Source organism: Carcharodon carcharias, chromosome 13, assembly GCF_017639515.1.
Source record: "Carcharodon carcharias isolate sCarCar2 chromosome 13, sCarCar2.pri, whole genome shotgun sequence".
NCBI classification, from domain to species: domain Eukaryota; kingdom Metazoa; phylum Chordata; class Chondrichthyes; order Lamniformes; family Lamnidae; genus Carcharodon; species Carcharodon carcharias.
Window position 1 is genome coordinate 140746260 of NC_054479.1, and position 12539 is coordinate 140758798.

A 12539-nucleotide genomic window follows, 5' to 3' on the forward strand; every position below is an offset into this window, starting at 1 on the left:
TTTCTTCATTTGATATTACAACATATCAGGGAAATGGATAGGTGGGACCTGGGTACTTTTTAAACCCTGTTCCAAACATTAACAAATGATGCATTGTATCTATTTTTTTTTTTAAAGGTTTGCCAGAATATTAATGGATTGCTGGATTTTCTCAAGGTTTAGTGTGACTAACCCAGTTCACCTGCAGTAGGAGAATTACTCACCAATTAAATAAAGAGGAATCTTAGAGTGAGGAGGCTAAGGCTAACATTATGACAAACCCAAGTTGTAACTAGTTTACACAACAGATATTGTATTAGCTCTGCTTACCTTCAGAGAGGTGGGTTGTTATTTCTTAGTAATCTTGAGTAAATGTTTTTCTTTCAGGAATTTACTGGTATTTTAAAAAATATCTCCTGCAGTTCACCAAATTTGCAGAAGCTGTTGACTTTGCCTCATTTCCTTCTGGAAGCAGCATTTATAATAATGGTAGTTAATTAAAGTAGTAACCGATTCAGATTTGTTTGTGGTAGAACTAGTGTATAACAACTCTACCACCAACAATGTAAGTGGCAGTCTTGAAAGTTTTGAGGATGTCCTATCTCAAATACTACTTTTTCTATTAAAATATAACAAGGCTGGAACCAGGTCCTGGGGGTGGTTTCCTTAATGCCCCAGAATTATGTCTCAGGAGATATCTGGTTTCTTCCTTTAACTCTAGATGGCCCATGACTTCCTATACTTTGCTTCCAGATATCAGCCAAAACAACTCTAAAGCCAGCTGCTGGCAAATATGCAAAGACGTCTCAGAATGACTCTACCTCAAATTATTGGGCAGAATTTTCCCAGAATTGCACTAAGTGCGGTAGTGGGCAGGTAAAATGGAGCCCTAGCCACCGACAAAAATGGTGGGTTTTCACGCCGTATCATCCCAAGCCCACCTCATTATTTATTCACTCCCGTGAAACAAGCAGTTTCCATGGTGGGCAGGTTCTCATTCGCCCGCTCACCATCACCCTGGGGAGCACCAAGACATAGTAGCAAGGTTAGGAAAGTAAAGAAGAATTAGTCTCACAGCCTGGGCACGGGTATTGATAACTTGTACATACTGTTCACTATTGTCAATAAACTCCTATGAATGTCACCCTGCCTGTGGCTCCTTGTTCTAATGAGCAGTATTCTTGTTACTCAGATGTGAAACCTTTCTGCACAAGATAAAAAGCAGGTGTCTCAATCCAGAGCCTCTTCCCTGTGCTCTGTGCAGTCTTTAGACCACAGTGATGGTCCAGCCTCACACTCCCTGGAAACATTACTGATGCCTGCACCTTGATGTTGTTGGTCTTTGCTGCCAGAATGCAGTGGGCAGGCGCCACAGAGTTCTCTCATTCTCTCTGTATGCTCTTGGCACCATTATGGTGGTGCTGGCCCCCTTCTCACCAGCATCTGCAACCAGTGATGCCGTACACCAGCTCCTGAAGGGCAGACACAGCATCAGATGTGTCTAAAGTTTCATGGCTGCGTCTCTGAGATGGCCCTGATCATGGAGCATAAGCGAGCTGCCCTCAGCCAGACGACAGTCAGGCATTCTCAGAGGCTATGTGAAGATCTATGGAGTGTCCTCACTGCATGTTGTCATCATCCTCTTGTGATCGAGCGACTATTAGAGCCTCTAATGCATCTCCATGGCAGGAGCATTCTCACAGAGGGTATTGGCGCTGCCATGAGACAGACTGGAGTCAAACGTTCACAACTGCAACGTGAGGATCTATGGGGACACCTCATCATCATCCTCCACAAATCTGACAGCAGTGAGGGCCTCCCAAGCGCATCTGCCTCATCTAGCCAATGTGAGAGCCACATCCCCATCATCATCACCACCAAGTAACCCCTCACCCTCATCCCTGTCGGCATCATCTTCATCCAAAGAGACCTCCAACTCCTCCATCTCCTCCTCAGCCAACTCGTCTCCCCATTGCAGCACCAGGTTCATAAAGGGCGTAGCAGAAGACGACAATGCGTGACACCCTGTGAGGATTGTATTGCAGGGCTCCGCCAGACCAGTCCAGGCACCGGAACTGCATCTTCAGCATCCTGATGCTCTGCTCCACCAAGTTGTGAGCTGCTGAATGAGCCTCATTATAGCGTCGCTCTGCTGCAGTATGAGGCCCCCATACGGGTGTCACCAGCCATGGCTTTTGTGGGTAGCCCTTGTCCCCAAGGAGCCAACCCTGCAGCCTCTGTGGACCCTGGAAGACTGCAGGGATCTGTGACTGACTGAGGATGTAGGCGTTGTGCATCTGCCTGGAAACCGTGTGCACATCTGCAGGACTCCTTTCTGGTAGTTGCATACCGCTGCACATTCAGTGCCCTTGTGGTTGATGAAATCCACCGAGTGTAGCGATGGAGACCTTAGCGCCACATGAGTGCAGTCAATTGCACCCTGCACCTGTGGGAATCCCAAGATCGGGGCGAATTCAATGGCCCTTGCTATCCCAGTCCCAGGCGAAATGCACAAAGTTGTGTGCCATAGAGAAGATGGCATCCGTGACCTCATGAATGCATTTGTGGGTGGCGGCGGATTGTGAAATCCCACAGAGGTCACTTGTAGAGCCCTGAAAGGAGCCACCTGCACAGAAATTGAGCATCGCGGTCACTTTCACAGCCACTTGCAATGGCTGCCCTCCATTTCACTTTGGCGCCAAGCCCCCGCGGTAAGTGGCAAATGTGAGCCACCAGGTCCCTAGACATGTGCAGTCGTCAGTGACACTGGTTCTCAGTTGTCTGCAGGAATGGCAGGCGGCATCTATAGACCCTGAGTGTCGCTGGCCGCTGACCAGCCACGGCTCTTTGGGGAGCTTGTGTGGGAGCCCCTGCTGCCTCTTCTTCATGAGGTTGCTGCTCCTGCCTTTGCACGGCCAGGAGCCTCAGTTGCTCTCTCCTTGGTTTTCTACAGTCCCTGTAGGCCTTCAGGCATACAGCTAGATCACCAGGATCCACGTTGCTGAAGTGGTCCTCCTGCAGCGTGAAAGAGAGAGAGACATGGTTATCATGGCTGTACTTAGCACCTTTCCTGGCCCTATGTGACCACTCCTTAGTGCTTCCCGGAGAGTGCTGGTCACCCCTCAGTTGGCCAAAGATGAGTGCGCTGCATGGTTGCCCTGTCAACCTGCGACATGGGGGACACTGGTCCAAACTGGGATGCTGAGATCGCAAGGGACTGAGCACCTCCAGCAGTGACTGCTACATGGCCAGTGTTGGCGAGGAGATTGTACAACATGTGCAGCCCAACTGCTCCAATAAAGTGGTGGTGAGGTATGGAGCGCTTGGTGGCCCTTTGGTGCCTCCACGTTGCTTGCATGGACGGGCAATCCAGGAGCCCAACCCCAGTCGTATCACTGTGGCTGTGCCTGATCTGCCTCAGTTGCAAAGACATGGTCGGTTTATACAGGGCCCTTCCCTCGCTTACCCTGACCCCCACCTCGATTGCCTGTGTGCAGGATGCAGCACCAGGGCAGAGGTTGACCCCACGCCCCCACCAACAATGGCCGTCTCCGAGGCTGGCCAGAGCTTTCCCCGGACACACACCCCTGCCCCCCCCCACCCCCCACCTTAGCAGTCACCTCCGAGGCTAGCTAGCACTTTCCCCAGACCACCCCCCACCCCACCCCACAGCTGTTGCCTCTGGGGCCAGGCATCAGCTGTCCCAGGCACCCCTGAAGCCTGTAAACAACAGGCGAGCTGTGGAGGATGCTGCTGCTCCCTCACCTCAGTTCCCCCAAAGTGAAGGCCGCCAAGTGCACGTGGCCTGCACTGGATGGAACGATACAGCAGAGTTCCAAGAGCCTGGTGGGATGGCCTTTTAATGACATGCTGATGTATTACAATTAGCTCTCCACTGAGCGATGGCGGGAAAGGAGGCCCATCGTTGGCGGGCTGAGCGGACGATCGCGACCTGCCTTCATGCCATCGTGAAGCAGGTCGCGCCATGTTTTTTGCGCACGCCACCTATCACACCCACCACCAGCGGCCTCGTAACATTCTGCCCATAGTTAATTCCTTATGGGATTACCTGATCTGTATGTTTCTCATAAATGCTCCTTTTTCGTGCAGACAAGGTAGTTTCTCTGGGTAGGCCAGTCCCATCTAAGATCTGAAACTTTTATAGATCTTGTATGTAGAGCAAATTACTTGCAATTACTCTTCACATGTTAAACAGTGGAAAGATGTTTGGTGCTCCAAATTGGTTGAAAAACACTATGTTGAAATATATCTTAACATATTTTCATGTAAGTTAAAAGTTGTAATATTGTATGTGTACATTTACACTGAAGCAAAATATGTCATCAGATAAGATTGAGAAACAACTTTCTAACATAGAAACTGGTCACGGCCGTTTACATTGGGGGAAAACTGATGCTGGATTGTTGTGGGGAGAGTTAGAATCTTGGAGTATACCTGCCAGGAGTGGCCCCCACATGCTGAAGAGGTGCCTACTGCTTGGAGTGAAACCAAATGAGGTCAGTCAAGTATAGGTGGGGAATGGAGGAAAGATGGTAGAGGAGGAGACCACGGTCAACTTTTCAAACACTGCAGGAAGGCCAGCTCGTTATAGATCTAATCTGCTTGATAATTTAAAGGATTGTTTAAAATTATTCAATAATCAGGAACAGAAATAACAAAGTGGCGTTTAAAAATTTCTTAAAACTTTGAAAACAGACCAACCAGGTTTTATGAAAGATGGAAGAAGGATGGTGATTGAACATAGCTCCATGTAAGGGGAGCACCTCTGGCATGAGTGGCTTGCAAAACATTAATGGCGCAAAAAAGAGTCCTGTGCTTTTGGAGTTTCCATAAACAGCAAAGACCAGCAAAGTAATTAATGGATGGACAATATGGCTTCTACTAGCGCCCAGATGAAAGAAAAAAGGAAAGACTTGCATCTATATTGCATCTTTTACTCTCATGATGTTCCAAAGTACTTTACAGCCAATGAAGTATTTTTTGAAGTATAGTCTCTGTTGCGATGTATGAAACGCAGCAGCCAATTTGTGAACAGCCAGCTCCCACAAACAGCAATGTGACAATGACAAAAGATCAGGTTTTTTTGTAGCAATGTTGGTTGTGGGATAAATATTATCCAGGATCAACACTAGTCTAATTCCAAATAGTGCAATGGGATTTTGTATGTCCACCTCAGGTGAGAGAAAACATCTTCGCCATTGTAGCCCTGCATCAGTATTATAATAATCTGAAGTGTCAGCCTAGATTTTTGTACTGTCGTCTCTGGAGCAGGACTTGAGCACACAGCCTTCTGGCTCTGAGCCAGGAGTGCTACCAACTGACCCACAGCTGACATTCATGTAATGTAGTCATTTTTTAAACAAAAAGTACAGAAACAGGTAATGCGGCCCAAGTGCTCGATACAGATGTTTTGCTCCGCATTAGCCTCCTTCCAAATCTCTTCACCCATCTCAACATAACCTAATTGTCCTGTCTCATGTGTTTATTCCACTTTCTGTTAAATGTAGGTATGTTATTCGCATTAGCTATTCTTGTGGTGGTGGGTTCCATATTCTAATCACCCACTGGATAAAAGTTTTTTCTGAATTCCCTATTGAATTTATTGCTGACTATATTATATTTTTGGCCCCTGGTTTTGGTCTTCCTGCAAGTGGAAACATCTTCTCTACATCCAAAACAAAACAGAATTACCTGGAAAAACTCAGCAGGTCTGGCAGCATCGGCGGAGAAGAAAAGAGTTGACGTTTCGAGTCCTCATGACCCTTCGACAGAACTTGAGTGAGTCCAAGAAAGAGGTGAAATATAAGCTGGTTTAAGGTGTGTTTAAGGAGGGGGGGGGGGGGCGGAGAGAGAGAGAGAGAAGTGGAGGGGGTTGGTGTGGTTGTAGGGACAAGCAGGCAGTGATAGATAAAAAACTGCGGATGCTGGAAATCCAAAACAAAAACAGAATTACCTGGAAAAACTCAGCAGTGATAGAAGCAGATCATCAAAAGATGTCACAAACAACAGAACAAAAGAACACATAGGTGTTAAAGTTGGTGATATTATCTAAACGAATGTGCTAATTAAGAATGGATGGTAGGGCACTCAAGGTGTAGCTCTAGTGGGGGTGGGGGGAGCATAAAAGATTTAAAAATATTTTAAAATAATGGAAATAGGTGGGAAAAGAAAAATCTATGTAATTTATTGGAAAAAACAAAAGGAAGGGGGAAACAGAAAGGGGGTGGGGATGGAGGAGGGAGCTCAAGACCTAAAGTTGTTGAATTCATTATTCAGTCCGGAAGGCTGTAAAGTGCCTAGTCGGAAGATGAGATGTTGTTCCTCCAGTTTGCGTTGGGCTTCACTGGAACAATGCAGCAAGCCAAGGACAGACGTGGGCAAAAGAGCAGGGTGGAGTGTTAAAATGGCAAGCGACAGGGAGGTTTGGGTCATTCTTGCAGACAGACCGCAGGTGTTCTGCAAAGCGGTCGCCCAGTTTACGTTTGGTCTCTCCAATGTAGAGGAGACCACATTGGGAGCAACGAATGCAGTAGACTAAGTTGGGGGAAATGCAAGTGAAATGCTGCTTCACTTGAAAGGAGTGTTTGGGCCCTTGGACTGTGAGGAGAGAGGAAGTGAAGGGGCAGGTGTTGCATCTTTTGCGTGGGCATGGGGTGGTGCCATAGGAGGGGGTTGAGGAGTAGGGGTGATGGAGGAGTGGACCAGGGTGTCCCGGAGGGAACGATCCCTATGGAATGCCGACAGGGGTGGGTGAAGGGAAGATGTGTTTGGTGGTGGCATCATGCTGGAGTTGGCGGAAATGGCGGAGGATGATCCTTTGAATGCGGAGGCTGGTGGGGTAATAAGTGAGGACAAGGGGGACCCTATCATGTTTCTGGGAGGGAGGAGAAGGCGTGAGGGCGGATGCGCGGGAGATGGGCCGGACACGGTTGAGGGCCCTGTCAACCACCATGGGTGGAAAACCTCGGTTAAGGAAGAAGGAGGACATGTCAGAGGAACTGTTTTTGAAGGTAGCATCATGTTTTTAATAAGTCTTTTGTTCATGCAGTTTAAAAATATATAGTATGATGATGTTTTGCTTGGTAGATTAACACGGGAATGTTCTTCAGTTAAACTCTTTTAGGAAAAACTTTGAAGAAATACATTTTCTTGTCTGCTGACTAAAGGTCCCTCATGATACAAGTTCAGATAGTTTCAGTTCAGTTTCTAGGGAGTGTAAGGTCATTGTGTAAATCTGTAATAAAAAGAGAAAATGCTAGAATTGTTCAGTATCTATGGAGAGAAAAACCAAATTAATTCAGGCCGTAGTGTCATTACAGCTCAGAAGAAGGCCATTCAGCCCATTGAGTCCATGCCAGCTCATGGTAGAGCAATGACGTTTCATCAGAACTGGAAAAGGTTTGAGAATGTTACCAGTTTTCAAGCAAGTACAGAGGCGGTGGGGAAGGAAAGAACAAAAGGGAAAGTCTGTCAATGATGGAACAAATTAAATGACAAGTGATGTGCAAGGCAAAAAGGGGGCGTTGGGACCGGTAGAGAAACAAAAGGTGGGTCTAGAGGAGAAGCAAGTGGCAATAACAACCATTACCATCACTTGCTGCCTGAAAACAAAATGGGAATAGTTGGTTATGATATCTCATTCAGTGGTAGTTATCAGTTTCAAACCACAGAATGGTTGATATGTAGCAAGCGGAAAAAATATCGTACTGAAGCAGTGGAGGTGCACTTATGAAGTTGGCGAAGAGAAAAGTAGAAAAGACCTATCTTCTACCTGGTTGGAACACCTGACACTGATCTGGGTACCCAAAAGGGAAACTTCTCTGTTTCTAATTTTAAGAAAAAAAGCCAGAGTACTAAGTAGCCATGTCCCCAGTTTTGTGTTGTTAGGGTTTTTCAGGATAAGTTTATTGATGTTAAACAGAATATTTAGTTTGGCAAGATTATCATTATTAACTGAGCCCCGATAGGTCGGGTTATGTTGCATTTCCTGCAGCAGTATCCCTTTGATGAATTCAATGTGTTTTCTATTTTTCAAAAACACACACATGTTCTTAGGCCATCTGGAAAAAACTCACCATTTTAAAATGTTATCTACACATACACACACTGCTTCAGGCCAGGTCCAGTAACACTGTAAACAAACCTTATGAGCATTTTATTGTGAATGTTAAAATCTTAAGATCTTTTTGGCCATATCGTCAGTAACTATTATCTAGTTACTCAAATCCGGTGAGATTTCTGGCTTTGTTTCTTCACTCATTTAAGTTTGTTCTTTTGAAGCAGATGTTTCAGCAAATGTTTTCAGTGGAGAGTTTAATTCAGATGTACCTCGGGGAAAGCAAAATTCAAATGATAAAATCAATTCTTTTTTTCAACTTTAGCATCCAGGTGTTCAGGGTGATTATAGGATTTGATAGAGTAGATGGAACCTATTTTCTCCATTGTCGGAGTCCAGAAAGAGGGGCTTAACCTTGAAATAAGAGCAAGGCTGGACAAGGAAAGCACTGCTTCATATTGAAGGTTGGGGAAAATTGAACTTCTAGGCTAGGGGTGAAAATTTCAAAACTGAGATTGATTGATTTTTGTTAGGTATAGGGGTACTATTAATGAATAAGAAACCACACTGGGTTAATGATGCTGAGATACAGGTCAACCATGATCTAACAGAATGGGGAAACAGTCTTGAGGAGCTGCATGGCCTAATAATTGTTCCTAATTTGGTATTTAGACCTGGATTGTCGCCTCCGGGTTGGGAGCACCGATTCGGGACATTTGCTGGCTCCGCGCACCCAACCCCGGAGAAATTGCCAGGGAAGTTGGAATTTCCGTTCTGGGATGGTGGGGTTCTCTGGGTGTTGGGCTGCCAACCCTGAAACGAGTGTGGAGCCTGCTGGGTGCTCCGGCACTGTATTGCCAAGATTTTTTAAAAAGCAAAACAAGGGGACTGGAGGACTGCTAATGTTGTCCCATTATTAAAAAGGGAGGTAGGGATTGGCCAGGAAATTGCATGGGGAAGTTACTAGAAAGAATTCTGAGGGACAGAAATATCTGCACTCGGAGAGATCACGGATAGCATGGATTTGTTGAGGGAAGGTCGTGTTTGACAAATTTGATTGAATTTTTTGAGGAGACGATCAAGAGTGTTCATGAGGGTAATGCATTTGATGTGGACTTTAGCAAGGCTTTTGCTAAGGTCTGTCATGGCAGACTGGTCAACAAAGCGAGAGTCCATGGGATCCAACCAAAGTGGCATGTTTAATCCAAAATTGGTTGAAAGGCAGAAAGCAGAGGGTGATGTTGAAGGATATTTCTGTGACTGGAAGTCTGTTTCCAGTGGGGTTCCGCAGGGCTCGGTGCTGTTTGTGATGTACATAAATGATTTGGACTTAAATGTAGGGGGTATGATCAAGAAGTTCGTAGATGACGTGAAAATTGGTAGGGTAGTGAATCGGGAGGAGGCTAGCTGTAAATTGCAGGAGGATATCAATGGACTGGTCAGATGGGCAGAGCAGTGGTGAATAGAATTTAACCCAGAAAAATGTGAGGTAATGCACTTGGGGAGGGCTAGCAAGGCAAGGGATTACACCACGAATGGTAGAACCTTGAAAAGTACTGAAGATCAGAAGGACCTTGGTGTGCATATCCACAGATCCCTGAAGCTAGCAGGGTGGGTAGATAAGGTGGTTAAGAAGGCATATGGGATATTTGCATTTATTAGCCAGCTTAGAATACAAGATCAGGGAGGTTATGCAGGAACTGTATAAAACACTGGTTAGGGCACTACTGGAGTACTGCGTGCAGTTCTGGTCACCATGTTATAGGAAGGATGTGATTGCACTGGAGAGGGTGCAGAAGAGATTTACCAGGATGCTGCCTGGGTTGGAGGGCCTGAGCTATGAGGAAAGATTGGATAGGCTGGAGTTGTCTTGGAGCAGCGAAGATTGAGAGGGGACCTGATAGAGATGTATAAGATTATGAGAGACATAAATAGGGTGGATAGGAAGGCACTTTTTCCATTAATAGAGAGGTCAATAACCAGCAGGCATAGATCTAAGGTAAGAGATAGAAGGCCAGGAGGGGAGTTGAGGAGAAAATTTTTCACCCAGAGGGTGGTGGGAGTCTGGAACTCACTGCCTGAAAGGGTTCAGAAACTCTCATAACATTTAAAAAATATTTAGATATTCACTTGTGTTGCCATAGCCTCCAGGGCTATGGGCCATGCAGTAGAAAATGGGATTAGTGAAATCAGATCTTTGTTGACCAGCGCGGACACGATGGGCCGAATGGCCTCCTGCACTGTAAACGTCTATGAGTCTATAAAAAACAGCTCTCACACCCCTTCATTGCAACAGACACTCCCCATGCCACCTCATGTTCTCTACCCACTCCCCATGCCTTCCATGCCAACCTATACCCCTCTAACCACCCCCATAGTCCTTATGGGCCCCTCCTTTTGCCCTTACACCTACTGTACCAACACACCAGTATCTACCATAAGCTGACCTCAGGACCCAAACTGAGATTAAACAAAATTTTAAAGTTCTGTGTCTGTGCAGACTTTTTTTAAATCATTCACAGTTCATTCATAAAAACCCATTCACTATATTTGCATTGATTGAACTACATCCTTATAAAAACAAACATTTCATTCAAGTGCTTAACCCATCATAAAAACAAACATTGGAATTCATAATCCCAATTCAAAGTGTCTATAACCACTTGGAGCTTTCAATCAAATTATGAAAGGGAAGGCATCCTAATGTGATCATCCAAGGTTGTGAAATCAGTCATGCAGCACTAATCCAGTAATGGTAGCCCTCAGGCTTATGTCAGCAGAATGAAATAGCAAGCAATGGTTTTTTTAAACACTCCAAACATTTTTTTCAAAGATTTAAAGGACAGGAGTTGTAAATGCCTTCACAGTTTGACGGTGCATTTTGACACTTTTGAATTCCAATAGAGCTTGACAGTTGTTGGGTTTATGCACTTTTTGCAAACATTCATACCTGATTTTAAGAATGCTAAGGGATACCTGACCTGCCCCCAAGGGGCACCTCACCTCCCCTTAAAGGTGACCAAGGTCCATATCCAAAGGGATACACAAAGATCAGACCTGTTCCTATCAGGTCTAACATGCGCACATCGTGTTTCACACACCTGAATCACCAAAATTAGATATGGGTGGAGGCAGCTGCTGATTTGTATGGGCAGCTGCCTCTTTCCATTGTTACAAATATTCAGGCCTTAGTCTTTGCCAAACAGTTTGGACTCTCCTAAAAATGTAGCTTAAAGTTTGTAACATAATTACTTGATTTATAAAACTAAATTGTGTAAACTGATATTTTTAATTCTGATCACTTTGCAGATTTGCTTCTGGGTTCAGCTGATCTAATTGGGGTAAAATTTGAGGCACTGTTATTGCAGTTGTCGCCCTTGGAATAGGAAGGGGCAAATTGGTCGGGGCTCCACTCCTAATCACTAATAACTCCTAGAAGGTTTTGGCTTTTAAAGTATTAGGTAACGACTTGGCTGTATTGTCCCATTACTAAAAAGCATGATATTACTCATTCTCTGGACTTGTATTAAAGAATATATAACAGCTTCCGAGACCTCACGATATCCCAGAGCACTTCACTGCCAATGAAGTACTTTTGAAGTGTAGCCACAGTTAGATTAACTTTTCCACACAGCAATGTCTCAATCTCCACCTAATCTACTTTGATTTGGGGTGGGCGGTGGGCACGGTTGAGATGAAAAAGAAACCCATTTTTTTAAAACCTCATTAATTGCCTGTTGACTCATTTAATGACGCATCACAAAGCGATTTGCTGGCTAGTTATATATTTTTCAAGTATTGTAATGTGGATCATGTAGCAATGGAAAGATGCGGTCCAGTTCTGATGTTAGTCTGTGTGTTTCCAACATTTTGTTGTATTAATTACATTAAAAAATTGTAAAAATAAAAATTCTTCAGAAAATTGAATAATATTTGACAGCAAATCATGCACTAATAAAGGTCTTTTGTATTTTACCAACACTCAATATTTGTTAATATAAGTATATCCCAGTGATATAAAGATAATCAGAAAAGTTCCATGTGATTAGGTGTTTGTATAACTGCAATAAGGATGCTTAAATGGGCTAATTCAAGTTTTACTTTAAAAAGTCCAAATTCAGGATTAGAAACTGATGTCTTAGGATCTCAGTGTAAAGATCAAAATGAACAGAGCTCCTGCATTCCTTGAGGTGGACCTGCTTTGCAAGCGATTGCTCACTTTCACTAAGGCAAGAATCAGCAGGATTTGGCGTGATTACCATCACCAGCAGTTTGCTCTTGTCAGCTATAGACAGCTGAGATTTAAATACGCCACTCCTGTGAGCCTCATGACCTCTCTCCTATCTAGATGACTTTTTAAATCAATAATTTGTTTTGATGGTGTTTGTTGGGGTAATGGTGGCGAGGAAATGAACACCCTCAACGAGATCTTTCATGATCGCTGGAATGGTTGGATGGATGGAGACTTGAGTTTAATATCTCA